The sequence below is a fragment of the Aquarana catesbeiana genome, linkage group LG04 (genome assembly GCF_042186555.1).
Source record: "Aquarana catesbeiana isolate 2022-GZ linkage group LG04, ASM4218655v1, whole genome shotgun sequence".
Taxonomy (NCBI): domain Eukaryota; kingdom Metazoa; phylum Chordata; class Amphibia; order Anura; family Ranidae; genus Aquarana; species Aquarana catesbeiana.
The window spans coordinates 60,256,204-60,269,989 of record NC_133327.1 but is presented as its reverse complement, the minus strand read 5'-3'; the positions used below and the strand labels follow the sequence as shown (position 1 = coordinate 60,269,989).

General features: G+C 44.1%; 1 protein-coding gene across 1 annotated transcript in view; it reads left to right on the top strand.

The window, feature by feature from the left end:
• RCAN2 (regulator of calcineurin 2) overlaps positions 1-13,786 on the top strand; it is a 229,639-nt gene that overhangs the window by 95,409 nt on the left and 120,444 nt on the right. The gene's annotated exons all lie outside the window — the stretch shown is intronic.

Sequence of the window (13,786 nt, the reverse complement as noted above, 5' to 3'; positions counted from 1 at the left end):
GTCTGTAAATCTTAACAATAACACACTTAAATCTGTCCAAACCAGAGTCTAGTAGATATCCCGGGTATGATAAAGTTTGAAACACAAAAACATAAATTATAATATAATAAATAAAAATAAATAATAAAAAAAAATTTAAAAAAATAGTAATAAATTTCCCCACAATTCACTATCGCTCAATTCTGCAAGTGTTCTAATTTACTATCGCTGTTTTCTAGCTGGTCTAAAGCCACTTTTGACGTAAAGGGACGCTTTTTGGTTGCTATGGACAATCTCCAGTTTCCAGGCAGAAAGAACAGTGTATATCATGTAAAACTGCATGCAGGGCATGGGCCAAAGCACTGGGGACAAAAGGGATGTGAAATCATTTCATACAGTACTGTAATCTGTAAGATTACAGTACTGTATGTGTTATGATTTTTACTTTTTTTTTAATTTGCCGCCAGGCTCCGCCCCCGTGCGTCGCGCCGCTCGCAGGGAACAGAGCCTGGCACGGAGAGGCTTCGGAGGAGGACGGAGCCCTCGGACACTGCGGGTGACATCGCAGGATCCCGGGGACAAGGTAAGTAACGCCGCCCCAGGATCCTGCAATGCGATCCCGAGTGTGGCTCGGGGTTACCGCTAATGGGACTGAATTTTAACCCCGAGCCACACTTGGGAAAACCGCCAGGGAGGTTAAGAGACAATAAATCTCTTTGCATAAAGAAGAGGAAAGGAAATGGGACTTTACATGAGGCATGTCATTTTGTATCGAATAATACATCTATCTGTATTGATTTAACATCTCAATCCCATACGGTCATCAAAGATTGTAGAAAAAATAATAATATAACAATATCAATCATAGTCATAAAATATAACAATGTAATCATAAAAGATTTACTCAGCAAATGTATATAATTATAATACTGACATATAATCACACACATAGGTTGGACTTGATGGACTTGTGTCTTTTTTCAACCTCACCTACTATGTAACTATGTAATACTATGTAATATAGCATATTTAATACAGGTAATCAATGGACATAATTGATGTAATCAGTACAGAATGAATAAAAATATATTTCATACAAAATATAAAACATGTAGGTATAATTACATAGTACATGTGCACATGGTAAACATTAATATTAAAATCCATAATTTGGGCGAGCATGTCTCGGCAATCATATTTGAAAACTCAGTGCGTTTGATGGCGTTATAGCCAATCAATCATCGGGAGTAAAATGCACGGTAAATGCTGAAAATCAGATAAATATCCATTAGTATATAATGCCCTCTAAAGAGGGAAAATGTAAAGGGCAAACTAATTTTAAGTTACTTACGCATACAGCTCACAGGCTGTAACCAGTGGCCTGGGATACGCTGTCTCACCTGGGGTTGAGGCGGATGACCCCCCCCAAAGAAAGTGGTAAAAAGGGGACCAAGTGGGGCAGCAGCCAAGGGACATGCCAGACCAGCCATGACATAAATCCCAAGGTGTACTATGTGTACGCACTTCGCTTGTACCCAATCTGTGGAAACATTGTAAAAATAGATAAAAAGACAAAAACAGAAAAAGTAAAAATGAATCTGAAAAAACAGAACCAAACCCACTGATGAGATTGATACCATCTGTGTGTTCCCACTGTGAGAATGTGTGTATGAGTATGACTGACAAAAATGATCCTAATATTGTGATGGAGTGTGTGTATAGACACCCCCTACATGTGAACATTGTTGGCGCGCTCCATATGAGTGCACTAGTGACTGCTAAAGAAAGATGTGAATGAAGTAAAGAGTGTGTGTGTGTAAAATACCTGGATTATGCAAATGTGGTTTAAAAACTGTCCCTCTTCGTGGTGGAATAACATGACGTGGACAGCTGGTCGCTCCCAGCTGAAATACCCCCCAGGTCCAGGGCGGGTCCCCGCCAACGTTATGATGAGCGTCATGATGAACATCATAGCGGCCCTGGAGGAGTGAGGGGACCAGCCCACTTGTGGTATCTACAACCGCAGTGGATACCCACTCACCTCCGCCGCGATGTAGGATAGAACAAACCCACAATTCCCGCACTACGGCTTCCACTGACGCAGCGTGCGGCGCAGGCCAGAATGATGCCGGTGCGTAGAGGTCCATCTCTTTGCATCCAAAAAGTGTCTGGTGCCCATCAATCCACCTTGCATAACACCCACCATGCCTTGTAACCCACTCTAAACAGAAGGATGTCAGCTGTCCCTAACTCTGAAGGTCACCATTAGGCCTAAAGAGGCCCGGGACTTGGCTACACATAAAGGCCAGATTTGTGGAGTGCACCACTAATAGTTGTCTCGTGGACAGATTCTCCCACCTGAGCTGTGGATCTCTGCAGCTCCTCCAGAGTTACCATGGGCCTCTTGGCTGCTTCTCTGATTAATGCTCTCCTTGCCCGGCCTGTCAGTTTAGGTGGACGGCCATGTCTTGGTAGGTTTACAGTTGTGCCATACTCTTTCCATTTTCGATTAATGGATTGAACAGTGCTCCTTGACGTTTTCAACGCTTGGGATATTTTTTTCATAATCTAACCCTGCTTTAAACTTCTTCAGAGCTTTATTCCTGACTTGTCTGGTGTGTTTCTTGGCCTTCATGATACTGTTTGTTCACTAAGGTTCTCTAAAGCCGCGTACACACGAGCGGGATGTCCGACAGAAAAAGTCTGATGAAAGCTTTTCATCATATATACCGATCGTGTGTATGCCTCATCTGACTTTTTTTTTGCGAAAATTCTGACGGACCTAGAAATAGACATGTTCTAAATATTTCCAACGGAACCAATTCCTAACGGGAAAACCGCCTGTATGTATGCTGGTCCGACGGACCGAAAAAGACGCATGCTCTGATGCAAGTACGAGACGGAAGCTATTGGCTACTCGCTATTGAACTTTCTTTTTCTAGTCCCGTCGTAAGTGTTGTACGTCCCCACGGTTGGACTTTGGTGTGACCGTGTGTAGGCAAGACCGTTTGAATGGAATTCCTTTTGGTTTCCTTCAGAGAAACCTTCTGAGTTTATTACGACGGAAAAAACGGTCATCTGTACGCGGCATAACAAACCTCTGAGGGCTTCACAGAACAGCTCTATTTATATTGAGATTACATTCAAACAAATGGACTCTATTTACTAATTAGGTGACTTCTAAAGGCAATTGGTTCCACTAGATTTTAGTTTTAGGGGTATTAGAGTAAAGGGGGCTGAGTACAAATGCACACCATACTTTTCAGATATTTATTTGTAAAAAAAAAAAAAAAAAAAAAATTGAAAACCATTTATCATTTTCCTTCCACTTCACAATTATGAGCCACTTTGTGTTGGTCTATCACATAAAATCCCAATAAAATACATTTACGTTTTTGGTTGTAACATGACAACATGGGGAAAACCTTAAGGGGTATGAATACTTTTTCAAGGCACTGTATAGTAGGCTGTTTAAAAAAAAAAATCAGTGTTTGTATGGCCAACTCTACAGACCGCTAAAAAGATCATTAGTATCATGCTGCTGGCTCTGCCAGGTGGGGATGGACCTGGAACTATACAGATTCTACCAGGTGAGAATGTAATATATTGCAGCTTACCAATCATTTAGATGTGGTGGCTGCACCCGTTTTCTTTTTCCAGGCTTTTTTTTCCACTGTTTTCACCTGGTGAAATAACCAGTAACACACTGTATTAGTTTGCCCCTACTCTGGATGAAGGAGCACAGGGGGCACCTTTGGACAGCAGCATTGTCAGTCTTTGTGGAGGGGAGTGTTAGATGGACTAGCAGATTTAGATACACTAACAAATTGAAGCCAAACTCCAGCTAATACGTAATAAGCAGTTACAGCAATTTTTTTTTTTCCTTTTGGGATAAATAAATAAAAGCTGATCATTGTAAGCACCCCTGTTAGTGTTAAATTGTGTGTCTCATCTCTGTAACTGATATATTCTGCTGGAGAGCTTGTTCTTTTGAAAAACAACAGACTCACTGGTTAGATCACCAGGTGAAAAAAAAGAAAAAAAAGCCAGCCTAAAAAAAGAAAAACTAATGCAGTCACCCCATAAAAGAAAAATGATAATCTGCAATAAAATAATTGCTTTTGGGTTTAACACAGCTTTAACCACTTCAGCCCGGAAGGATTTACCCCCATCCTGACCAGGCCCTTTTTTGCGATACGGCACTGCGTCGCTTTAACTGATAATTCCGCGGTCGTGAGACGTTGTACCCTAGCAAAATTGACATCCTTTTTTTTTCCCCCTACAAATAGAGCTTTCTTTTGGTGGTATTTGATCACCTCTGCGATTTTTATTTTTTGCGTTATAAACAAAAAAAGAGCGAACATTTTGAAAAAAAAAGCAATATTTTTTACTTTTTGCTATAATAAATATCCCCCAAAAAATATATAAAAAAACAAATTTCTTCCTCAGTTTAGGCCGATATGTATTCTACATATTTTTGGTAAAAAAAAAAAAAAAATCGCAATAAGCGTATATTGATTGGTTTGCGCAAAAGTTATTGCGTCTACAAAATAGGGGATAGTTTATGGCATTTTTATTATTAATTATTGCCAATTATTAATTATTTTTTTATTAGTTTTGGCAGCGATTTACGATTTTTATTGTGACTGCCACATTGCGGCGGACAGATCAGACACTATTTTGGGACCATTGGCATTTATACAGCGATCAGTGCTATAAAAATGCACTGATTACTGTGTAAATGTCACTGGCAGGGAAGGGGTTAAACACTAGGGGGCGATCAAGGGGTTAGGTGTGTCCTAGGGAGTGATTCTAACTGTAGGGGGGATGGGCTCACTACAACATGACAGAGATCACTGCTCCCGATGACAGGGAACAGTAGATCCCTGTCATGTCGCTAGGCAGAACGGGGAAATGCCTTGTTTACATAGGCATCTCCCCGTTCTGCTTCTCCGTGTCACGATGGCGGGCCACCGGCGCACATCGAGTCCACGGGCACGTTCCCGCAGCGCTCCCGCTAGCCACCGCTAATGCAGTGACATGCGGGTACCTTGTTTTGCGCACCCGTGCCACTTTGCTGCCGTATATCGGCGTGAGCCAGTCGGCAAGTGGTTAATCAACCACAGCTTCAGAAACAAACAGACAGTAAAATTACTAGCTCTATATTCTTTTTATACTGTTTTATTATAATTATAAAGCCCCGTACACACGATCAGAAAATTGGACAGAAAATATCACTTTCAAAGCGATCGTACGATAATCGGATCATTAGTACAGAGCTTTTGAGAGACGATCACGACAATTCATCTAATATTATTCTATCGGACATGCACAGATTTTTCTTTTGGTATGATGCCAGATTGTACGGTTTTCGTTTAATCAGTACAGCTATTGTTCGAAAATGCAATACAAATGCATTACAACACATGACATCACTTCCGAATTTTTATTCTGTCGTACGGGAATTTTCATGACTTTAGTAAACTCATCAGATTCGATCTGAGATTAGCATGCAGAAAAAAAAATGGACGATCATTCGTCTGATAATCTCATCGTGTGTGCCGGTGTCTTGCCGAATAAGTTCCTTCGGCGGATAGGTTCCCCCCCTGTACTGCGCAGGCGCAGCGCCTGCGCAGTACGTACTACTGTCGGCCGCCGGAGATAGCCGAAGCTCAAAAGCTTCAATCAGCTGTACACGGCGCCTGCGCTCTGGGTCCAGGTTCCTTCCCCTCTATCCAAGTGGACCTAGAGGGGGAATCTAAAAGTGCCGAGCGCAGCGAGGCCGTGCCCGAAGCGTGGCGAGCGAAGCGAGCCCGCGAGGGGCCCTCTTACAGGCGCCGTGTACAGCTGATTTTCAGCTGTTCCGCTTCGGCTATTTCCGCCGGCTTCTACTGCGCATGCGCAGTAGAGGGGGGAACTAATCCGCCGAGCGGAACTTTCTCGGCAGAACACCGGGCATAACTTGTCTTAACTTTTTAGCTCCGCCTTTTTAACCTCGCTGTTTATAAAGTACAACAAAGTCGTTTTTTAAGAAAGCTCTATGGCAAAACTTCTTCTTGCATCGCATATAATGACCACAAGAGGGAGCCATTGCACTTGACATTTATTATGGGGATGTTTCCATTTATTACCCATTCTAAGGTTAAATGATCATCATGTGTATTCCCAACAAAATGCAGGTCCAGTGTCTTAGGCTGATATTTAAAACAACCCTCTCCCCCTTCCTTAGACTTCATTAGATAAGGAAGGGCAAAACGGTTGTTAATTATGTAAGTGCTCGGTCACACCAGGTGTGTTAAGCTGCTGTTATTTTCTGTGTGCCCTTTTCTACACCATGCATGTGCGGCGTGGTGTGCGGTGCATTGTTATGCAGCATAATGCACGTCACTGCATGTCGGTGCAGAACTACCTGCTGGTGTACACAAGTGATACTTTGATAAGAATACTTTAGGAGCCTGTACAATCACATCTGTATCCATAGGTGTGCACCCGAAAACTATCTACACTCACCGCCCACTTTATTAGTACCGGGTTGGACCACTTTTGCCTTCAGAACTGCCTTAATTCTTCATGGCATAGATTCAACAAGGTGTTGGAAACATCGCTTAGAGATTTTGCTCCATAGTGACATGATAAAATCACGCAGTTGCTGCAGATTTGTCGGCTGCACATCCATGATGCAAATTTCCCATTCCACCACATCCCAAAGGTGCTCTATTGGATGAGATCTGGTGACTGTGGAGGCCATTGGAGTACAGTGATCTCATTGTCATGTTCAAGAAACCAGTGGTGAGAAGATTTGAGCTTTGTGACATGGTGCATTATCCTGCTGGAAGGAGCCATCAGAAGATGGGTACACTGTAGTCATAAAGGGATGGACATAGTCAGCAATAATACTCAGGTAGGCCAAGGCGTTTAAAGGATGTTTAACCACTTGTCGACCATCCCCCCCGTCATACTGCGGCAGGTCGGCGCGAACCGTCGTAGCTGTACCTCGGTCCCTTTAACCGCTTGCCAACCGCCTCACGACGATATACGTCGGCAGAAGGGCACGTACAGGCAGAATCGCATACCTGTACGTTGCCCTTTAAGAGGCGGCAAGCGTGCGCGAGCCACCGGCGGCACGCACGCCTGCGGCAAGCTCCGTGAGTCGGGTCGTGGGTCCCGCGGACTCGATGGCCGCGGGGATACCTGCGATCGCCTCACGGGGAGGAAGAACGGGGAAATGCTGATGTAAACAGCATCTCCCTGTTCTGCCTAGTGACAGTGTCACTGATCACTGCTCCCTATCATCGGAGCAGAGATCAGTGACGTGTAACATGTAGCCACCACCCCCCCCCCACAGTTAGAAACACGCCCCTAGGACATACTTAATCCCTCCCCACCCCCCTAGGGGTTAACCCCTACACTGCCAGTGTCATTTAGACAGGAATCAGTGCATTTTTATAGCACCGATTGCTGTATAAATGACAATGGTCCCAAAAATGTGTCAAAAATGTCCGATGTGTCCGCCATAATGTCGCAGTCACGATAAAAATCGCTGATCGCCGCCATTTAAAAAAAAAAAAATTATTAATAAAAATGCCATAAAACTATCCCCTATTTTGTAGACGCTATAACTTTTGCGCAAACCAATCAATAATTGCTTATTGTGATTTTTTTTACCAAAAATATGTAGAAGAATACGTATCGGCCAAAACTGAGGGAAAAAAATGTTTTTTTATATATTTTAGGGGGATATTTATTATAGCAAAATGTAAAAAATAATGCGTTTTTTTCAAAATTTTCGCTCTATTTTTGTTTATAGCGCAAAAAATAAAAACCACAGAGGTGATCAAATACCACCAAAAGAAAGCTCTATTTGTGGGAAAAAAAGGACGTCAATTCTGTTTGGGTGTAACGTCGCACGACCGCGCAATTGTCAGTTAAAGCGACGCAGTGCCGAATCGCAAAAAATGGCCTGGTCAGGAAGGGGGGTAAAATCTTCCGGGGCTGAAGTGGTTATATGTAACCATATTGCTACACTTAGAGGCGCCTCTCTTCTCTTTTATACTCAGTTGTGACGTGACGCTACTCTTATATCAAGACATCGCTTGTATATCAAGTCAAAATTTATTAAAACATTTTGCTTGTCTTGCAAAACGCTCTCAAACCAAAGTTTTACTGTATGTAGAATTAGCAATTCCAAAGGGGCCCTCATAGCCTGACGTCCCTTCAATGGACAGCCTGTATATGGCCGGTCTATCATGTCCTTCAATAGTAGGGGGTATACAAGTCTGTCTGTACAGTGTGCACACAATGGAGAATCTCACCTGGCGGTGACAGATCTTGAGGCTTCATTTATCAAAGTATTGGGTTGTCCAATCTGGATTTCAATACTCAGGGCAGCAGCTGGCAAGGGCACATGAATCAAGTGTCTTATCACACTCCTTCCATGTCGGCAGCAGTGCACAACACCTTGTTTGCATCCCAGGTCTGATGTACTCCCCCAGGACAAATGAAATGTCATTGAGCCCAGGTTCACATTGCTGCGGGTTACAAATCATTCAGCTGAACTTGTGCGATTTCAAGCCAGCAATGCAGTCCGACTTCGGGGGGGGGGGGGGGGTGATTCAACAGACATCTGATGCACAGATGTCTATTGAAATTGCCCCCAAAGTCACCAAAAGTAGTACATGAACTACTTTGGTAATTGGTGCGGCACCACAAAGTCGGCGTTGCCCCAATTCGGATGGTGCCATTGCCAGCAATACCTGCCAATTTGGCATGCGATCTGCCCGATGTGAACGTGGGCTAAAGGAACATTATTCCAAAAAGGAGAATGTTCTAATAACTGTATGTAAACCCAATGACTGAAATCTTTTATATAACCTTCAACATGTTAAAGGATAAGTTCACCTTTGGAAAAAATAAATAAATACACATTTTTTTGCAGTTCAAAATTGTGCTTTTTTCCCCCCCTGAAGGAGCCTGCAGAGCATTGCACCCACAATCTGCTCATTACAGGTGCAAAGCCAGGCTCCTGCAGACGCTCAGGATAGCTGTCTGCCCGTACCTCCAATACAGGCACCTGAGAGCAGGAAGATCAATGAACTACCTAGAGCGCTCGCCAGTGTCCTCGCATTTCATGGAAAACAGTGCAAAGGGGGCCCGCCGACGTTTTTTGTAATTGCTGCAAACCAGGAGATTATTAGCAGTGCCCGAAGGAAAACATGAAATAGTCAGAAAATCAGAAAATAATGTCTGAATAGCCTTAGGGCTCATGTACACAGGTGGTACCCTCTGAAGAGCAATCCACATTTGGATTGCTCTTCAGGAGGTATTTGATAGCCGGTGAGGTGTTATATTGTCTCTTTACCAGCTGTTTAAACCCAACACCTAAACCTTTGCAACTCCATGCACATAGCTCCCAACTGTCCCTGATTTCGAGGGACTGTCCCTGATTTGAAGCAATGTCCCTCTGTCCCTCTCTCCTCCTTATTTGTTCCTCATTTTGGTCTGATATAAATAGTTGTATATAAAATGCACTATTTATCTATCAAAAAGTGTTTCCCAGTGCTAAATCTTTCATCCAATTTCTAAATTGTTGCATTTGTAAATTTCAAAGGCCAATAAAAGGAATAGTTGTGGTAAAAAAGCACTTGTAGGTTTAACTAATCTTTTATTTTTGGTCATTTCCCCTTTAAGGGGGTGTGGCAGGGGGTGTGTCCTATGCCTACATACTTTTGCTAGTGGGTGTCCCTCATTCCCATCCCAAAAAGTTGGGAGGTATGCATGATGCATTGCACACAGTTGCAGGAATTTGGAAGCCCCTATTCAGTTAAATGGGCTGTGATCAGCGGGCATTATTGCCCACCGAACCCAACAGTGGCAACAATTTTAAACGTGTCGTGATGCAATGCATTTCAGCTGCAGCATGCGTACACCCCGTCTGCTGCCATTGCAACTTAAGGGGATGCAGTTGGGAAGTGGTAAAACACAGCTCAACCATGTGTCATTACCACCCCCCAACCACAAGTGTAAGCATGGCCTTATTAAGTGTGCAAATGATAATGTGCAAGAAGAGGTAACCCCAACCACTCAGCAGGCTACACCATGTACATTTCCCACTCCTGACCCCTGCACTCTGTACATTTTGCACTCCTAACCCCTACATTTAAATCACCTCCCATTTCTGATTCCTGTACTCTATACATTACATAGGCTTGATCACAGCACTCTGTACATTACACACTCCTGGCCCCTGCACTCTGTACATTACACACTCCTGACCCCTGCACTATGTACATTACACACTCCTGGCCCCTGCACTATGTACATTACACACTCCTGACCCCTGCACTATGTACATTACACACTCCTGACCCCTGCACTATGTACATTACACACTCCTGGCCCCTGCACTCTGTACATTACACACTCCTGGCCCCTGCACTCTATAAATTACACATAGCTCCTAACTGCCCCTGATTTTGAGGGACTATCCCTGATTTGGAGCAATGTCCCTCTTTCCCACTCATTTGTCCCTTTTTATCTTTCAAAAAGTGTTTCCCAGTGCTGAACCTTTCATCCACATTCTAAATGGCTGCATTTGTAAATTTAAAAGCCAATATAAAGGAATAGTAGTGGTAAAAAAAAAACCCTTGTGGATTTAATTAACCTTTTTTTTGGTTAATTCTCCTTTAACCGCTTCAGCTCCGGAAGATTTTACCCCCTTCCTGACCAGAGCACTTTTTGCGATTCGGCACTGCGTCGCTTTAACTGACAATTGCGCGGTCGTGCGACGTGGCTCTCAAAAAAAAATTGACGTCCTTTTTTTTCCACAAATAGAGCTTTCTTTTGGTGGTATTTGATCATCTCTGCGATTTTTATTTGTTGCGCTATAAACAAAATAAGAGCGACAATTTTGAAAAAAACACGTTATTTTTTACATTTTGCTATAATAAATATCCCCCAAAAATATATAAAAAAACATTTTTATTCCTCAGTTTAGGCCGATCGAATTCTTCTACATAATTTTGGTAAAAAACCCCGCAATAAGCGTTTATTGATTGGCTTGCGCAAAAGTTATAGTGTTTACAAAATAGGGGATAGTTTTATGGCATTTTGATTAATAATTTTTTTTTTTTACTAGTAATGGTGGCGATCAGCGATTTTTATTGTGACTGCGACGTTATGGCGGACATGTCGGACATTTTTTACACATTTTTGGGACCATTGTCATTTATACAGCGATCAGTGCGATTTAAAAATGCACTGATTACTGTGTAAATGATACTGGCAGTTAAGGGGTTAACCACTAAGGGGGCGGGGAGGGGTTAAGTGTGTCCTAGGGGAGTGATTACTAACTGTAGGGGGATGGGCTAGCAGTGTCATTACTCTGATCACTGCTCCCGATGATAGGGAGCAGTGATCAGTGACACTGTCACTAGGCAGAATGGGGAGATGCTGTTTACATCAGCATCTCCCCGTTCGTCCTCTCCGTGGGGCGATCGCGGGTATCCCCGCGGCGATCAAGTCCGCGGGACCCGCGACCTGACTCACGGAGCTCCCAGCCGGCGTGCACGCAATGGCACGGCCGGGGAATTCAAATGGACGTACCTGTAAGTCCATTTGCCCAGCCGTGCCATTCTGCCGATGTGCGCCGGTCGGGAAGTGGTTAAGGAGGTGTGGCAGGGGTGTGTCCTATGCCTACATACGTTTGCTAGTAGGTGTCCCTCATTCCCGTCTCAAAATGTTGGGAGGTATGACATTACACACTCCTGGCCTCTGCACCCTGTACATTATACGCTCCTGACCCCTGCACCGTATACAATACACACTCCTGCACCATGTACATTACACACTCCTGACCCCTGGACCGTGTACATTACACACTCCTAACCCCTGGACCGTGTACATTACACACTCCTGACCCCTGGACCGTGTACATTACACACTCCTGACCCCTGCACTATGTACCTTACACACTCCGGATTAGGGTTGCCACCTCATCCCTTTAAAACTGAACACTTATTAATTACACAGGATCTGAAGCTAATTTAAAGCAGGTAAAGCACCAAGTGAATTTAATTACAACCGTAATCAGCCACAGAACCTGTGTAATTAATATGTGTTCAGTTTTAAAGGAATGAGGTGGCAACCCTACTCCTGATCCCTGCAGTCTGTACATTATACTCTCCTTATGCCTGCATCTTGTACATTACACACTCTTGATGCCTGCACTTTGTACATTACACACTCCGGACCCCTCCACCCTGTACATTACACACTCCTGACCCCTCCACCCTGTACATTACACAGTCCTGGCCCCTGCACCCTGTACATTACACAGTCCTGACCCCTGCACCCTGTACATTACACAATCCTGACCCCTGCACTACGTACATTACACAGTCTTGACCCCTGCACCCTGTACATTACACAATCCTGACCCTTGCACTATGTACATTACACAGTCCTGACCCCTCCACCCTGTACATTACACACTCCTGACCCCTGCATCCTGTACATTACACACTCCTGATGCCTGCACTATGTACATTACACACTCCTGATGCCTGCACTATGTACATTACACAGTCCTGGCCCCTGCACCCTGTAGATTACACACTCCAGACCCCTGTAGATTACACACTCCTGACCCTTGCACTATGTGCATTACACACTCTTGACCCCTGCACTCTGTACATTACACACTCCTGACCCCTGCACTATGTACATTACACACTCCTGACCCCTGCATTATGTACATTACACACTCCTGACCCCTCCACCCTGTACATTACTAATTAAAGCAGGTAGGGCACTAAGTGAATTTAATTACAACCTTAATCAGTCACAGAACCTGTGTAATTAATATGTGTTTGGTTTTAAAGGAATGAGGTGGCAACACTACTCCTGACCCCTGCAGCCTGTATATTACACACTCCTAATGCCTGCACCATGTACATTACACACTCCTGACCTCTGCATCCTGTACATTACACACTCCTGACCTCTGCATCCTGTACATTACACACTCCTGATGCCTGCACTATGTACATTACACACTCTTGACCCCTACAGCCTATACTTTACACACGCCTGATGCCTGCTCTATGTACATTACACACTCCTGACCCCTGCAACCTGTACATTACACACTCCTTATGCCTGTACTATGTATATTACACACTCATGACCCCTGCATCCAGTATATTACACACTCCTGATGCCTGCACCATGTACATTACACACTCCGGACCCTTCCACCCTGTACATTACACACTCCTGGCCCCTGCTCCCTGTACTTTACACAATCCTGATCCCTGCACCCTGTACATTACACACTACTGGCTCCTACACCCTGTATATTAAACACGCTTGACTCCTACACCTTGTACATTACACACTCCTGACTCCTGCAGCCTGTAAATTACACACTCTTGACCCCTGCATCCTGTACATTACACACTCCTGATGCCTGCACTATGTACATTACACACTCCTCACTCCTACACCCTATACATTACACAGTCCTGGCCCCTGCACCCTGTACATTACACACTCCTGACCTCTGCACCCTGTACATTACACACTCCTGACCCCTGCACTATGTACATTACACACTCTGGACCCCTCCACCCTGCACATTACACACTCCTGACCCCTCCACCCTGTACATTACACTGTCCTGGCCACTGCACCCTGTACATTACACACTCCTGACCTCTGCACCCTGTACATTACACACTCCTGACCCCTGCACTATGTACACTACACACTCTGGACCCCTCCACCCTGTACATTACTAATTAAAGCAGGT